Source organism: Macrotis lagotis, chromosome 1 (genome assembly GCF_037893015.1).
Source record: "Macrotis lagotis isolate mMagLag1 chromosome 1, bilby.v1.9.chrom.fasta, whole genome shotgun sequence".
Taxonomy (NCBI): domain Eukaryota; kingdom Metazoa; phylum Chordata; class Mammalia; order Peramelemorphia; family Peramelidae; genus Macrotis; species Macrotis lagotis.
Genome location: NC_133658.1, coordinates 686872001 through 686889181, shown reverse-complemented (window position 1 = coordinate 686889181; position 17181 = coordinate 686872001). Strand labels below are relative to the sequence as shown.

Sequence of the window (17181 nt, the reverse complement as noted above, 5' to 3'; positions counted from 1 at the left end):
GGTTAAAGAAGCAAAATAAATTTTAAAAAACTCTTATATTTAACTCTCAGTGAAATGCCCACTGACTCTCTCCCTTCTTGTTATGAACCCTGATTTTTGATGACCATGTGTACTACTAGGCATTCTGCCCTTTAGAAAAATAGTATTTTTGCCCTGGCCTACACCATAATAAATTGAATGACAGAAAAACAAATGTCACTTATTAGAACATTGAGGTTTACTGTTCAAGTGATTAACTAAGAATCATTTGTATGATTAAATGCTGGAAAATAATTTGCTTTCCCTATGAACCTATACCCTAGATCTCATTACGCAGAAGGGCTGCATATTAGTTGAAGCAAATTAACATTCAAACACTTTCTGGAGTGGCTGCTAATCACAGGCTGTTAATTACTGTCATTACATTAGACTGCTGAGGAGACTATCCAAGGAATCATTCTCATGATCTTGGTGTTTGAAAGTGATCTTCACCAATAAAAACACATGTCAGATATCCAGAAAAGGCAAATTGCTGAATCTGCTGACGGGGTTGAAAATTCCGCTGACTCCAAGTACCCGTCCGGTGATGGATGCATTCTTGACACAGCTTCAGTGTTTGGACTTAGGAAATAATGAGTATCAATGTCCTAGCAAGGGAATATGCAAAGATGAAGGAGCCCTTTTGTATCCTTAATTAAGGAAAGTTGGAGCAGAACTCGTTCACAGATAAGTGACTGTACATAATAATCATGTATTTATGTAAGGGACTGTTATGCTATATTACTGTAGTGGCAATTAGATTTTCACAAAGTAGTTTTAATAAAAGGCATACTTACATAATAAATAAACAAAACAGCTCATTTCCATGGCAGGCTCTCTAATTATGCACTGGCTTAAAATAAAATGTTCTATGGGGCTAAGTTAAACATATAGACTCTAGCTATTTCCAATTTCCTTCAACCCAGCAGACATTTATTAAGCACCTACTGTGTGCACAGCACTGTTGCAGGGCTCCATGTATACAAAGACAAGATCAATATGGTGTCTCTACCCTTAAGAAGCAGCTAGGTGGTGTAGTGGATAGAGTACAGAATTCACATTCTGCTGCAGACAGGACATATGAAACTGTGTGACCCTGGGCAAGTCACATCACCTCTGTTTGCCTCAGTTTCCTCATTTGTAAAATGGGGATAACAATAGTACCCAATTCCCATGGTTGTTGCAAGGATCAAATGAAAATATTATGGAGAACTTGCAAATCTTAAAGCTATATAAATGCTAGTTATCATTATTAAACTTATAGTGGGAATAGGGCATGAACACCTGTTATATATAAGATGGAATATAAGCAAGAAGGAAGGAGACAGCTAAACAAAGGAGTCTAAGAAAATTGGAGGAGGGAGATAGCAATTTCAGATGGGAGGGAATCAAATAAGCTTTTATGAGGAGACATACCTGAATTGGGCCATGAAGAAAGAGTAAAGAAGGCATTTCAGGTATTTGGGGATGAGATAAGGAATGGGACAAGGACAGCCTATGTGAATGTATACAAGCTAGAGAAGGAACCATGATTTGTGGAAAGAGCCTTGACTTTAATTCTAATTTAAGAGCAAATAATCATGATTAGAAGCCCCCCTCTCCAGGGGCAGATTTTGACTTGATAAAAAGTCATATTAATTCACAATTTAGCCTATCCAAAAGCTTTCACTGGGGAACATACTCCCTAGGAGAGATGTTCCTCAACACAAGATGCCATTAAGCAGAAGATGGATGGTCACTTGTCAGGATATTCTAGGAGAGATTCTTATTCAGGAATGGGTTGGGCTACCTGGGTTCCCAGTGAATCTGAGTAAAAAAACCAAATTCTAGTCTTGACACAATCATTTTCTAGTTTATATGACCTTAAGCAAGTAATTTCATTTCCTCAAGCCTCAATGTATGTAAAGAATGAGGGGATCAGTTAAGACCATCTCTAACTCTTTCAGAGTTAACATTCTCTGATTCAGAGACTGGGGAATGATAATCCAGCCTGAGTGAAGCAGAGACTTTTTAAAGTATAGGAAAAGACTAGTAGAATTGCTGCTATAAACACTAAACTAGCTTATCTTAAGGCAATAGAGCTCCACAATTTTGACCTATGAATTAGAGTTTCTTTAATCAAGGGCTTGGCAATTTAGTATTTTTTTAGTTTTTTTTTTTTGGCTAGGCAATAGGGTTAAGTGGCTTGCCCAAGGTCACACAGCTAGGTAATTATTAAGTGTCTGAGGCTAGGGGCAGCTAGGTGGCATACTGGATAAAGCACCGGCCCTGGAGTTAGGAGTACCTGGGTTCAAATCTGGTCTCAGACACTTAATAATTACCTAGCTGTGTGGCCTTGGGCAAGCCACTTAACCCCGTTTGCCTTGCAAAAACCTAAAAAAAGTGTCTGAGGCTGTATTTGAACTCAGATCTTCCTGACTCCAGGGTTGGTGCTCTATCCACTGTGCCACCTAGTCGCCCCTATTTAGTATGTCTTGATGATGGTGGGTGTAATGACTAATACTTCTTTGAGATAGGATGTATAGCATTCAGAAGAAACTTTAGAGAACAAATCATAACTAGAGTTAAGCAAATGGGGCCTTGCCCTATTTAACTAAAATTTAGAGAATACAAAAACTACTGTTCTCCAGTCACTAGAACTACCTAGTTACTCAGGAGGAACTTAATATGTAGTTAAGAAAGAATAATGAATTAAAAATAGGAAACTAACAGATCCCAGACTTATTAACAATCCTCACTTATGAACAATTATGTTAAACACTTTCCTCAATCCATGTTATTTACATTTTATCTTCATATCATGACTTTAAAAGTTGATTTGAAGGTGGCAGTGGGTTGCTTTATCTGGTGGAATCTTACAGATATTGCCCCAGTAGGCAAATGGCAAGTTACAGCTCTCTCAGAGGGGTCTCATCTTGTGACTAAGACAATTTGTGTGTTATGGATTATCTACTTTTATGATACCATTGTGTCATTCCCATGAGAGGCACTTTCATTTCTTCTTCCTTTTCCCTATAGATTGATTCTATACATCCATCCTAGTGTTCCCCTCTTCCTATTGATTTTCTTGCTTTTCTTCCAGGAAAAATCTGTGTAAAGTTCCACAGTGTAAAGTTCCTCTTATGGTTTGAACTTTGAAATTGAACTTTGAAATTAATTCTTGGAGCAGTCAGTGATGGAACCACCAAGGGGCAGAGAAGAGAATGAGAATTAGCTAGTCCTTGAGTCACTAAGGGGAAGTTAGGTAACACAGTGGATAGAACACCAGACTTGGAGTCAGTCTGACCTCAGACACTTATTAGCTGTATGACCTTGGGCAAGTCACTTAACCCTGTTTGTCTTTATATGAACAGGAGAAGAAAATAGCAAACTAGTACAGTTTCTTTGCCAAGAAAACCCCATAGGGGGACATGATGAATTAGACATAACTGGAATGACTAAACAACAAATGAACTGCTAAGTCCAGCTCCTTGATTTTCAGAGGTGAGAATAGGGGTCATTGGAAATGTTACCCTATACTAATATTTTCAAGAAGACAAAAAGAAAAAAGTGATGTACAATAAAATCATGTCATAATCAATGACTCAAGTGCTTTATATTTGTCTGTTAGAGGTCAAGAAGAGAAAATGCCATAAGGTTGGATTCTCCAGAAACACCTACAGAAAGAACCTAACCCCTTCTTTGTTAGGTTTTTGTCTTAATAAAAGGGAACTGTTTATGGCATTAAAGGGAATCAGTGCTATCTTAATTCACAATGTCCTTTTCTCTTGTCAGTTTAAATTAAGCTCATGATATCTAAGCAGAAATCCTGTATTTAATAATACATAATGCTAGATAATTAAAAGGTATGTATGTGTACTGTGAGACCCATACTTTGAAGCAGAGCACTGGATTTAATCTCTGGCTGTGCTTGTGAAATTTATTAATACTAAAGAATTCAAACTACCATCTTCCCTCCCATCCTCAAAAAAAGGATTCTAGGTTATACTATAGGCAAAATGGCTACATGTCAGTCTTCCAAATGAATGTTTATTTCACATATTCTTTTTATGAGCAGGCACCTGGGGACAAGGAATCTCTCGTTGCTCATTTGTGTTATTGGATAACAATTATAGGTTGTCCTTCATTCAACAGGATAGTGAGTGTGGTAGGTGCTTTTCCATCCAATCATAGACATCAATCATAAGATCATATATTTAGAGGTAGAAGGGATATTAAAGGTCATCTACTCTAACCCCATCATTCTCCATATGAGGAAGCATATGAGATCAGGGGTAGGGATATGGTCTATGGTCACAGTATGGAATGATACTATCCGACTCACATAAGAATCAAACCCATGAGCCTGACCTTCATAGTTTGGGATGCTAATCAAAAAAACAAAGTACCAAACCAACGCTCTGTTCATTTGAATCACATATTAGGTATGGACACTTGCAAAAACCACAATTATTAGATGAGCCATTAGCTGACCACTTATGGGTCTGTTGTCATTTACCTTCTAAGGAAAGTTAGATGTGAAAGCCTTCATACAGAAACCTTGACCTCTCCTCCATTAAGATTGAGCAAGAGGCAACAACATTTTTCCATTTCTTGTTTAGAAAGGAATGTGTGGGTAAATTTAGGTCTGTGGGGTAAATTAAGAGTCTGGGTCCATGTTTTGCTGCTCTAGTCCTCACTGTCCAAAAAAAATCAGAGATTAAGATAAATGGGTGGTTAAGTGGTGCAGTAAATAGACTGGAGCAGGAGTCAAGAAGACTCGCAAATCTAGTCTCAAATCCTAGCTGTATGATCCTAGACAAGTCACTTAATCTTATTTACCTCAGTTTCCTCAACTATAAAATGAACTAGGGAAGTAAATAACAAACTAATATCTCTGTCAAGAAAACTCCAAATGGAATCAGGAAGAGTTGGACAAGCCTGAAATGATGGAACAACAAATGTGCCAGATTATGCTAAGCAGTGGTCAAATTTCTGTTATATGTATAATACTACCTTCCTCCTCTCCTATTATAACCACCTTAGTTCAGACCTTCATCATCTTGTGACTAGTCTTTTTTAATGGCTTCCTAACCTGTTTCCCTAACTCTCCTCTGTCTTCTTTCCAGTTATTCTTCTCACTGTACCAAAGCAATCATCACAACATGCAGAAATGAAAATCAGGTTCAAGACACCATCAGTATAGCAGTTTTCCTGGTAGTAGTCATAAGTTTGTCTTGATACATCCACATGCTTTTTCCCTCCTAGGAACAAATAAAAAGCATTTGGAAGATGGCCAGGGAGACATATAGTCTGTGGCTAAGAAGCAGAGCAAAAGTAGCTGATTTAAAAAGGGATCAAACCCATGACCTTGGCCTCATTATCATAGAGCTCTAAACAGCTGAAGGATTATCAACAATCTGAGGAGGAATTCGGAGCTGTTGGGGCCTCCTCAGAGAAGTCTCCATACTGTATTTTTAATGTTAGGTTCCAAGCAGGGGGTGGAGATTGTTGCTCATATACAAAAGAGCCCAGACATTTAGGACTGGAAAGAAGGGTTGTTATTAAATAATTTTGAGAAGGGATTTAATGAAGAACTCAAGGACAGTTTGTCAAGCACCCTTTTCTAGATAATTGTCAGATCCAATAGCTATCTGTGTCAGTCAGTCACTTGGTTGATCTGCAGGGCTGTTGGTCAATCAGAATTTATTAGTCACCTATTATGTATCAGACACAGTGCTAAGTATACAAAGAAAGGCAAATAATACATATTCTCAGAGATCTCTTTCTAATGGCTGAGACAACCTGCAAACAACTATGTCCAAACACCATGTATTTTGGATAATTTGGAGATAAGCAACAGAGGGCAGGCATTGGAATTAAGGGGAATCAGAAAAGACTTCTTGTAGAAGATGGGATTTTTCCTGAGACTTGAAGGAAGTCAGGGAAGCCTTGAGACAGATGAGGACAAACATCAGAGATGGAGGAACATGTATAGACAGTTAAAAGAGGCCTGAACTCATGCAGCTGAGAATCATCTGATAAAGGTAGGATTCTCAATGTAGGTGATCTTGCAATGAAATGACCAATGATTTTGTTCAGTCTTTGAATTCTTCAAAGCATTTGTCCTTTTTTCCTAGATTTCTGAGTTTTTATGACTACTCTCTGATTTCTCTTCCCACCTGTCTAATCCTTGTCAGTCTCCTTTGCTGTATCATCAATCATTGTTCAGTTGCAAACAACTCTTCACTTCATTTGATTTTTTCTTAGCAAAGATATAGGAATTTTTTGCCATTTCCTTCTCCATCTCATTTTCCTGCAGGAAAAATAGGGTTAAATAACTTGCCCAAGTTCAGCAAGGGTCTGAGGCCATATTTGAACTCAGGAAGATGAAAACTTCCTGACTCTAGGTTGGCATTGAGCACCTAGCTGCTCTATAATACTTAGTATTTAAAGACTTTTACATTCTGAGTATAGCATATTTTTCTGGGTTCATGATATATTCTTCACACATTATGGTCTAACTAAACTGGCCTTCTTGCTCATTATGCATAATATTCTATTCCTTTTCTTCATGTGTTTACACTAGGAAAGCATGCTCTTCTCAACATTGACTTCCAAGAATTAGTAATTTCCTTCAAAACTCAATTCAAAACTACCTTTTTCTTCATTAACTTTTCCAGAGTCTTTTCTATTATCAGGGCTGTCCCCATCCCAATGATCCTGTATTTATTTTACATTTGCATGTGTGTTTGTATATACCTGATAAAATTTTTTACTTGAGGATAGAGACTGTTTTGTGTCTCTTCATCCCTAGAACTTAACACAATGTTTGTCATTTGTTGGGAATTTAATAAATTCTTGCTGATTGATTGTTGGTAATGCTTCATTTCAGTCCTTCCTCATCTACCCCATATCATGATTTGGAGATAAAGAAAATGTTTCTTCTCCAGATTAGTCTTGGAGAGGTAAGTCTGAAACTTTCTCCTTCTATGATTCCATCTTAATAACAGGAAATCATTTACAATTTCATCTTTGGATGAGAGGAAGATTCAAGATCGGACAGGTTCTTCTTCAAAGAGCACTAAGAGCATAAAGGAGTAAGGGAATATTTAGAGTGTCCATTAGTTCATCCCAAACCCTCTAAGAGAAAAGCAGGAAATAAGAGAAATAGGGAAAAAAAGTTGTAGATGTCTAATAACAACTCACTAAATCAGGGGTTCTTAACCTGCTTTATGTCATGGGTCCTTTTGGTATTTTGGAGAAACATACTGATTCCTTAGAATGATATTTTAAAATTTTATTTAAAATACACAAAATACCTAGGATTATAAATGATTTTGAAATAGTTATTGATTTTTTTTAAAGTTTATGAACTCTTAATTTTGAACCCCTATGATCCTTTTCTTATGCAGACCCTGTGATTCAACCAACCAAACCAAAACAAACACCAACAATGGATCAGGATCTTCCCAGGATACTATGAAATGGGGGATTTTTTTCTGCAAGGTACTATTCAGTTCCCCACTGTAGTTTATGGAGGCCTAATGATCTCCACTCTTTTGGGGAATGTCTCATGGGAAGATAAGGACACCATGGAGCATGTGAATGGAAGAAAATAAGAGCAATATCTTATATTGTCTTGGGTATGTCATGAACAGTTAAAACAAATGATGATTGATTACCCTGGTGCTTCTGCCAGGATATTTAGAAGAGCTGGATAATGGGAAAAAAGCTGGCTTATCTAGAATCAAACCAGCCTATCTAAGAACTGCTGAGGAGGTGACTGGGTGGTGATTAGAACTTATAAGAGAAGAAAGTGATGGGGGTTAGAAGTTGTGGTACATTTGTACTTTCTGCAGTGTTCAGTCTTGGATCTTTCCTTCATCATCATGATGTAGTATTGGAGTGGGGGTTCAGGGGTAAAGGTATAAGTCTGGGGTTATAGCTAAAGGATGCCCACCAGACCTGGAGTTTAATGATTTTTTTATATGCAGGCAGGCCTGACTAAGTCATTCCTCTACTCAATAAAGTTCAATGACTCCCTATTGCCTCTAGAATCAAATTAGGACCTTCATTTGTATTTTTAGAACCCATTACATCCTAACCCCAATCTATTTTTTGAACCTTATTACTGCTTATCTTTCTTTCTACATCTAACAACCCATTTAAACTGGCCTTGCTGTTCCTCACACAAGAGGCACCATCTCCAGTTTCTGAGCTTTTGCCGTAACCTATGTCTAGAATTCACTCTCCTGTCACCTCCACTCCTTTGAAACACTTATTTCCTTCAAAGCTCAGTTCAAGTCTCTCCTCTACATGAAGCCTTTTGTGATCAGTCCAATTCCTATTCCTATCAGTCCATCTCCCTAAATTACTTCCAAGTCATTGTTTATGCTCTTTGAGACATGTTGTCTTCCCAATAGACTATAAACTCTTTGAGAACAGGGACTGTATCTGTTTTAGTAATCTCCAGTGCCTGGTATAAAGTAGATGCTTCTCATTATGATTGACTATACTGAAGGTTGTGATATAATCCAGTTTGTTGTGAGCCAACGAACTTCAGAGTTTTAACTATGTGAGTGCAATCAGGATTTTGACACAAGACATTGAAATTTAGAGACTAATGGCAAATAAAATGCATTTGAAATGGGCTGAAAGACCACAAGGACCTCAAATTAGATGAACTCAGTTCTTTCTGACTACAGGTCCAACACTCCATTATGCCATGCTGATTCCCATCAAACAAATGTAGCTTTGTGTATACTCTACAAAATGTAGATCTAATATATGCTGTGGTTCAGAACATTCAATTAACATAATATTTCCATTATCCAGAATGTGCAGAGGCTATTGTGGAAATGCTATTGCACAAACATCCCATTGAGAAGTTAAATTCTGTATACTCCAGTGAGCATAAAATACATAGATGAATTTGACTCTAATATGTGTTAATTATGAAAATCAGCTCCACAAAAAAGCAAACTATCATAATTTTAAAAAATGCTTTGCTAAGAAGCCTTCTTCTCCCAAACTACTTATGCATTCTCATGGAACAAATAGAAATAGTCATGTTAATATAGTAACAAGATATATCAAAGTAGTATAGACATTTCATAATATACAATTATAGTGTACTTTTAGAGAAACAGATGTAAGATCAAAGTCATTTCTTTAAAAAAACTAACTTTTATTACTACATTTTGTTTTAGTATCATCTTTATTTCTAAATATTTCCTTCCCCACCAATAAGCTATTCTTTGTAATAAAGTATTAAAAAAGAAAGAGGAAAAGGAATTTCAGTAAAACTAACGAGTATATGATTGAAGTTTTACGATTCATAAACTGTTCCTTACCCACAGTTCCCAACTTGTGTAAGGAAAAAAGTAAAATGACCTTTCTCATCTCTTCTTCTAAATTATAAAACATTCATTTCCCCCCTTTCTTTTAAAGAGCAAAGCTATTTCAATGAATAAGAAAATAAATTCATCTCAAGGAATGGATGTTTATGTACCTTTTCTATTTTTTTGTCTAGGGGTTGTTTTTGGCTATACAACCCAGAAACCTGATTTTCAAAAATATATATCTACAATAACATGTGAGAGAGATCTTTGTCTTCTATCTCATAAGGTATCCATGCAATGGCTTAAAAAATTTGCAACTTAGTTTTTTTAATATTAGAATGATCATAATATAATAATTTCAATAAATAAAAGGAAAAAAGACAAAGAAGCAAGTTTTGGATCCTTTTCCTTTTAGTGTAGGGCAGGATAGAGATCCTATAGTAAAAGGAGTAAGACTTTTTTAATTTAAATTTATTTTTATTAAAGATATTATTTGAGTTTTACATTTTCCCCCCATCTTGCTTCCCTTCCCCCCCCCCCCCACAGAGAGCACTCTGTCAGTCTTTACTTTGTTTCCATGTTGTACCTTGATCCAAATTGGGTGTGATGAGAGAGAAATCATATAAAGGAGTAAGACTTTTAAGGAGGCACATTAAAAAAAAAAACTATCTATTGTTCTTTTTTTCCTCTCTTCTATTTCTCTCTCTCTCTCCTCTTCAACACAAGGCAATGAGGCTAGCAAATGTAATTTGCCATTATAGCTTTCAGTCACATAGCAGTATTTTAAAGGAAAGGGATCTGTAAAGGGAAATAGCTGCCTGAAATCTTTCCTATTTAAAAAAATAGGATTTGAAAGTTGTAATTTTCTTAGATCCTTTGAAAGCAGACAATTGGGGAGAAGATAAAATTCCAAATCTACATTATACTTGTATTTGACTGAATTGAATTTAGAGCAAGATTTAAAGGAAAACAATTCCTAAGGATAATTTTATGTCTTCCTAGTTAAATTTGAATCTTTTAAAAAATCATGGTCTAATGGAATTTTAATATTCTTTCAAAAAATAATCTCAGATATTTATTGACTATACAAAAGTGCATAGTCAAGCTATTTGGTACTGACTTCAGATTAATTTGGGATCAAAAAAGCCCTTGCTGGTGACTCACTTTAGTTTTTAACCAACCATTTACAGTTTACTGAAGAGAAGTCATTAATTTGCTTACTCAGGCTCTTTACATTTAATACCAAGTATCTCCCTTTTCATTACTCTCCTGAATTTTCTTTTCACTAAGAAAATTACTTTCTTCTTCATGCAACTTGCTGTAAACTAGGGAAAAAAAGAAATTTTGATTGCTTGAAGTCTATATACATGTCTGCATTCTCTAGTCTCCATAACTACCATTTCCTAATCAGAAAATGGTTTCCCTGGGAACCCTTCTTGTTACTTTGTTCTAACTCCTTCTTACTTCCTGGACTTTGAAACCCAGATTGTATAAAAGTGAATTTGCACTGGTAATCATTTAATATTATTTTTAACCACCTGAGTTGGCTCCTACATCCTTTCATGGCTGTTCAAATATCACAAACTCTACCTAAAATAATCTTACACCCCCCAAAAAAACCCCCCAAGAAACCAGTAAAGAAGTATTGGTAAATACTTAGCAACCAGCTCTGGGGGTTGGGGAGAGGATTATGTACGACAGATTTTTAAGTTTAATCTGTCTTATTAAATTTTAATCATAAACCATATACCCTCATTGTGTTTTTCACACTGAAAATTTACCATTTGGCCTTCCTAGTAGGAACTGGCTCCATCATGCCCCTACAGGATGGGTTGTATTTGTATGTGTTGGAAATGGTTATCTTTTAAAATGTCAATATTTATTGGTTTAACCATAGAAAGGGGAATTTTATTGCCATCTCTGCTTTTCAGGTTCTTCCACCCTTTGCTTTTCATGGCATAGCTGTGACCTGATCCCTTAAGAATCTTATACTAGAAATTTTAATATAATCTGAGCATGAACTTGTTCTAGTTTACCTTTAAGGGAGGCAATTAAGCTGCCATTCTCTTGTTTGAGGGGGAATCTGGACCTATCCTGACTTTGACCTCACAGAAGGGGGAAGAGAAATGGAAAAGACAGGAGCATAATAATGTCTTTGATATGAAAACCAATATGTATTTGTAAAAAAAAGAAAACTTTTGTAAAAAAATTTGATTATCACAGTTATTTGCCTTAATTCTTTTAGTGTGAAACTTTGGTTTACTTCATGCTAGTGACCTTGGCTTAAGACCCTCTGGGTCTCAGTCTCCTGGTCTATGAAGTGAAGGGGATGGTCTATAATTCTAGGGTCCTTGAAATTGTTTAAAAACATTTTATGAATTATATTAATAAATAATTGCCTTCCTTTGCAATCCTTTGTGTTTTTTATTCATTTTGCAACATTATTCAGGCAAGGAATCCATGGGACTTGCTAAACAAAGGTATCTATGAAGAATGGAAGAAAGAAATCATTTATTAAATTCTTATTCCACTAGGCACTATGCTTAAGTGACTTATAGATCTTATCTAATTTTATCCTCACATATAGTATGTGCTATTATTATCTCCATTTATAGTTGAGGAAACTGAGCAAATGTCAGTTGAGTTGTAGGTCACACAACTAGTAAATGTCTGAGATATGAAATCAGGTCTTCTGACTCAAGGGTTCCTGCTCTAGATGAACCTCAAGTTCCTTATACTCTTCTCATATTTGAACCCCTAGGGAAAACTTAAAAGCTGAGAATTCACCCTGTAAGGGGAAAACAGTATTTTTGAAGAAACACAGTACCATAAATAAATGAGTTCCATGGTTTCGTTCTATTTTTCCCCCCTTTTGACACTTTTCTTCTGGGTAAAAGTCCAAATAGTTCTCCATATTAAATCTGCTTTTGAATAATTGATTTTGCTTAATTGACCATTATTTACTGGAGTTTTTTTTATTGATAATTCAATTTGTTACAAGTCTGTGGACTTCTGCAGGGTGGGAGGTGGGAAGACACTAATACCAGGTCCATCTGTAGAAGTGCCGAAGAGAGACAGATTAAAAAGCCAACAGAGCAGGTTGGGGACTGCTCTGTAAATGATGAGCAGCAAAACAGACGGAAGGCCTTTATCATCTCAGAGCCCTTTCCAAACATGCAAATCAATAACAATTACAGCAGATTATGAAAAGGCAATACTAGATAGTTAAATCTTTGGACTTGATTTAGACTGGGCTCAAGGATCACACATGGAAGTGTGCTTTGCAGAGAAAGGAACCAAGCCATTAGAGATTGGTTATTTAGTGCTAGAACTAGGGCTGCATTTGGAAATAGAATGTTTCCATAGGTAAGAGTAAGAATGATAGTGGAGGCATACAAAGAAGTCAGAAATCCACCTCATAAGAGTAGCAATGCATTGTTTTTCAGGAACTTACTTTGGTCTTTGCTGCCTGGAATGCATTTATTAGAGCTGACTTCATGGAGAACCCTTGGAATAGTCTAGTTCAATAAAGCTGCATATGTATGCATAAAGTCTTGGGGAAACCAAGGAAAAATTAATGAGTCACTTGTCCTGACCAGGAAGTCTTGGAACACGGACTGAGCAATATAATAAAGAGGAAATAGACTGTCCCAGTCATCTGGGAAGATGTAGGGACTCCCCCAAATTATAAAAATCCAAATAACTTTATTTACAAGTCAATATTCTAATTCCCCCCCCCCCTGCTACTGTAGATCTTGGGGAGGCCTCAATTGGCCTTCTATATCAAATTGACCCCAGGCTTGCTTCATTTCACTCCTTGGTCACCTTTTCACCAACCACCATTCCTTGACCTGATTTCATTTTTTGAACAAGACTCTCTCAGCTCCATGTTTTTTCGCTGCACGAATTGCTCTTCTTCTTCATCCCCTAATTTCCCTGGTTTCCTTCAAGTCCTAGAATTGGAAGACTTTCCTGAATTCCCCTTAATTCTAGTACCTCTGTTAATTATCTCCTGCTTATACCATACATAGTTTGTTTGTACATAGTTGTTTACATTGACCATTATTTACTGGAGTTTTTTAATTGATAATTTAATTTGTTACTAGTCTGTGGGCCTGTTAGACTGGAAGCTCCTTGATGGTAGAAACTGTCTTTTTCTTACTTTGTCTTGCTAGTATCTGGCATAGCAGGCCTTTTCCAGTTCTATATCAAGTTTATATCCAGTTTCCATATCAAATCAAATGACAGTGCTACTGGAAAGAGCATGTTAGCCTAGTTTTCTGTGCCTTCCTTCACTACTTCTATTACTTTCCAAACCAAAACATCCTTCTTTGACTACCAATTCTCTATATTTATTACCTTCTTTTATTAGTTGTCAGCACCAATAGTTACATTTTTATTGTGAACATTTATACAACAGAAATCGAGGCTTACTTTCTTGCTTTGTTGATTTTCTAGATTTAAGAAAGTGATGGAGAAAATATTATAAAGTAAAATTGTGTCATGTGTATTTTTTATCCTTCTGTTCCTAACAAAAGTTGGTTGTTAAATATTTACCAGCATACTCCTGTTTACATTTATGTACAGTTACTAGAACATAACAGCTCCCTTCCCAAAGCAAGAAGTAGCAAACAAGGGTGAAGGGCTTAGCTTCAAATACAAACAAATGCTGGTTTTATACTTCAGTATATATAAAAATATACTCTAAATCCTTCATCTAACAGAAGAGGAAACTGAGGCCCAGAGACTATAAGAGATTTGTTCAAGGACACCACACACACACACACACACACACACACACACACACACACACACATCATAAAGCTGGGATTTGAAGGTCTTGTCACTCAAAACTGGTATTTTCTCATTCTACTGCACTACTTCTACATGAAAAGGGCACATAGTGCCTTTTCTTTGTTCTAGCATCATATCTCTTCCTATTTCTGTTTGGTTTTGCAAACATATTACTTCCTTATATAGACAAGCTATAGAGCTGCTCCAGAAATTGTTATGAAGCACTTAGATATGTTGTTTGAGGGCTAGCTTACTATGGAAATGGGATAGAAATACCTCTGGGATTAGGTTTTGATTTGTCAAGTCTTAGTCTGGCAGTTACAATCTGATTTTGAATAGGGGGAAGGAGGAGGGAAGGAGTTAATTTCTTTAAATCCTCTTTTGATCTTGGGAAAGTTTGATTTCATAATTTTGAGTTCATGCAACATGTTTTCCCATTAACTAAGAAGTTTAGGGTTTTTTTGCACAACTAGCTAAGATTCACTTTTTTTTCAAAAAAGAAAAATAGTGGTGTCTTCAGCAATTCCCTGTCACTACTCTCATGAGGATTTTTCTTATATTTACTGCTTCTCCATCAGGGTCAGATTCAATATTTAAATGGCCACTCAGAGCCATTATGGTGTCATAAGTAAGTCTTTTGTAAGCAGTCTAGTGACTGACAAACAAAAGGGTTTTAAGTGCTTCAGTAATGTCAAGTGACTAGGTGCAGTTGTACTGAATTCCAAAGGGCTGAAAGGCAAGGTTGACACAAATTATTAGCATCATCTAGAGGGTCTTTGAAAAATCATGGAAAATAAGAGTATTGAGTTTCAAAAATGGAAAAGAAGTTGAATCAGGTATACTTGACTGATCTATGTAAAATTCTAGTCCGTGATCTTAAAAATGAATTTGACAACTATATTTCAATATAATTTTATAAGTTTTTTATATATTTCAAAATATTATTTTAAGAAAGGGTCCATAGACTTCACCAGATTAACTAAGACATCCAAGACACAACATAGGTTAAGAGCCCCTGTTCTAGGAAAAGGATTTGTTTGTAAGTTCTTAGATAAGAAAGTGATCATCCTTGCCCCAGCATGGATTCATATCAGATAAAACTCTTCTTTCTTTCCTTTCTTTCTTTCTTTCTTTCTTTCTTTCTTTCTTTCTTTCTTTCTTTCTTTCTTTCTTTCCTTCTTTCCTTCTTTCCTTCTTTCCTTCCTTCCTTCCTTCCTTCCTTCCTTCCTTCCTTCCTTCCTTCCTTCCTTCCTTCCTTCCTTCCTTCCTTCTTTCTTTCTTTCTTTCTTTCTTTCTTTCTTTCTTTCTTTCTTTCTTTCTTTCTCTCTTTCTTTCTTTCTTTTTCTCCTCCTTCCTCCTTTCTGTTCTTCCTTCCTTCCTTCTGTTCTTCCTTACCTCCTCCCTTCCTTCCTTCCTTTTCTTCTCCTCCCCTCCTCCTCCTCCCCTCCCCCCCCCTCCTTCCTTCCTTCTTTCTGTTCCTCCTACCTTCCTTCCTTTTCTTCTTCTTCTTCTTCTTCTTCTTCTTCTTCTTCTTCTTCTTCTTCTTTCTTCCTTTCCTTTCACTTTTGTTCTTTTTCACCAGCATCATTCAGCAAACCTGAAATATGGTGTAGACATGGTAAAATATCTTGATTTCAGTAGATATTTTAAAATGTATCAAGATATTCTTGTGAACACAATGGCAAGATTGGAACTATTTGAAGGGTTTGGTATATGTGGAACTGGTTGAATGACTGAATCCAGAGATTAGTGATGGATGGATGAATATTAATCTTTTTTTTTTAGGTTTTTGCAAGGCAAATGGGGTTAAGTGGCTTGCCCAAGGCCACACAGGTAGGTAATTATTGTCTGAGACAGGATTTGAACCCAGGTACTCCTGACTCCAGGGCTGGTGCTTTATCCATTGCGCCACCTAGCCACCCCGAATATTAATCTTTAATAAGATCTCTTGAAGTACACTCCAGGCTTCTATTCTGTTCAATAATTGTATCAGTAATTTGGAATGCTTATCAAATTTTATAGATGGCAGAAAATTGAACCAACTAGTCAACATGGCAGATAGCAAAATAAAGACTACCAAAGACTAGAATGATACATAGAACTTATCCACTGAGACAAAGTTTAAGAAGGATAAATACAAAACCCAATGCCTGGATTAAAAAAAATGCTGGAGGGTGGCTAGGTGGCATAGGATAGAACACTGGCCCTGGAGTCAGGAGTACCTGAGTTCAAATATGGCCTCAGACATTTAATAATTACCTAGCTGTGTGGCCTTGGGCAAAGCCACTTAACCCCATTGCCTTGCCAAAAAATAAATAAAATAAAAAAATGCTGGCACAATTAAAATATTAGAAATTATGTAGCCAAATATCTGTTCATTATTTAAAAGACCTACAGCTTTCAATGGACTTCAACATGAATATAAGTCAACAGTATGACATGGCAGCCAGTAAAGGTATTAATATAAACTGAGTCTACATTAAGAGAAGCATAATATTTAGACCATTGAAAGAGGGGCTTGTCCATCTGTATTCTAACCTAGTCAGACCACATTGGAAGTGATACATTTTCCTTTGGCTATTGAATTTTTAGCAAGAAACTTGACTATCTGGAAAGTGTCTTAAAGAGGGTGACCATGGTGGTAAAGGAACTTCAAACTGTCATCTAAAGTTTGATTGAATCAGGAACTGGAAGTGTTTAACCTAGAGGAGAAAAGACCTAATTAGGGCATGATAGTTACATTCAAATATTTGAAGGGATATATGGAATGGGAGAGTTTGCTTTGCTTGTTCCCTGCAATTAGAGCTAGAAACAGTGGGTTGAAATTAGAGTATCGAAAGAATTACCCATTTAGTCAATAAACATCTATAAAATGCCTGCTACTATTAAATACCTCCTAAACATGGGGTATTCAGACAAAGGGGAGATGAATTCAGTCTCTGTTCTCAAGGAAATCAATTAGAACTTATCCCCACATGGAAGGGATTGCCTTAGGGCACGGGCTCTGAATGCGTTTTGTATTTGTCATGGACAACTTCCTTAGACT

The 17181-nt window shown here is 36.3% G+C and overlaps 1 long non-coding RNA gene across 1 annotated transcript; it reads left to right on the top strand.

Moving 5' to 3' along the window:
* The first annotated feature begins 5642 nt into the window (after positions 1-5642).
* LOC141507725 (uncharacterized) lies at positions 5643-14961 on the top strand. Its single transcript, XR_012474259.1, has 3 exons — positions 5643-6044; positions 6893-6965; positions 7413-14961. It is a non-coding gene; the product is annotated as an uncharacterized LOC141507725 (long non-coding RNA).
* The last annotated feature ends 2220 nt before the right edge of the window (positions 14962-17181 follow it).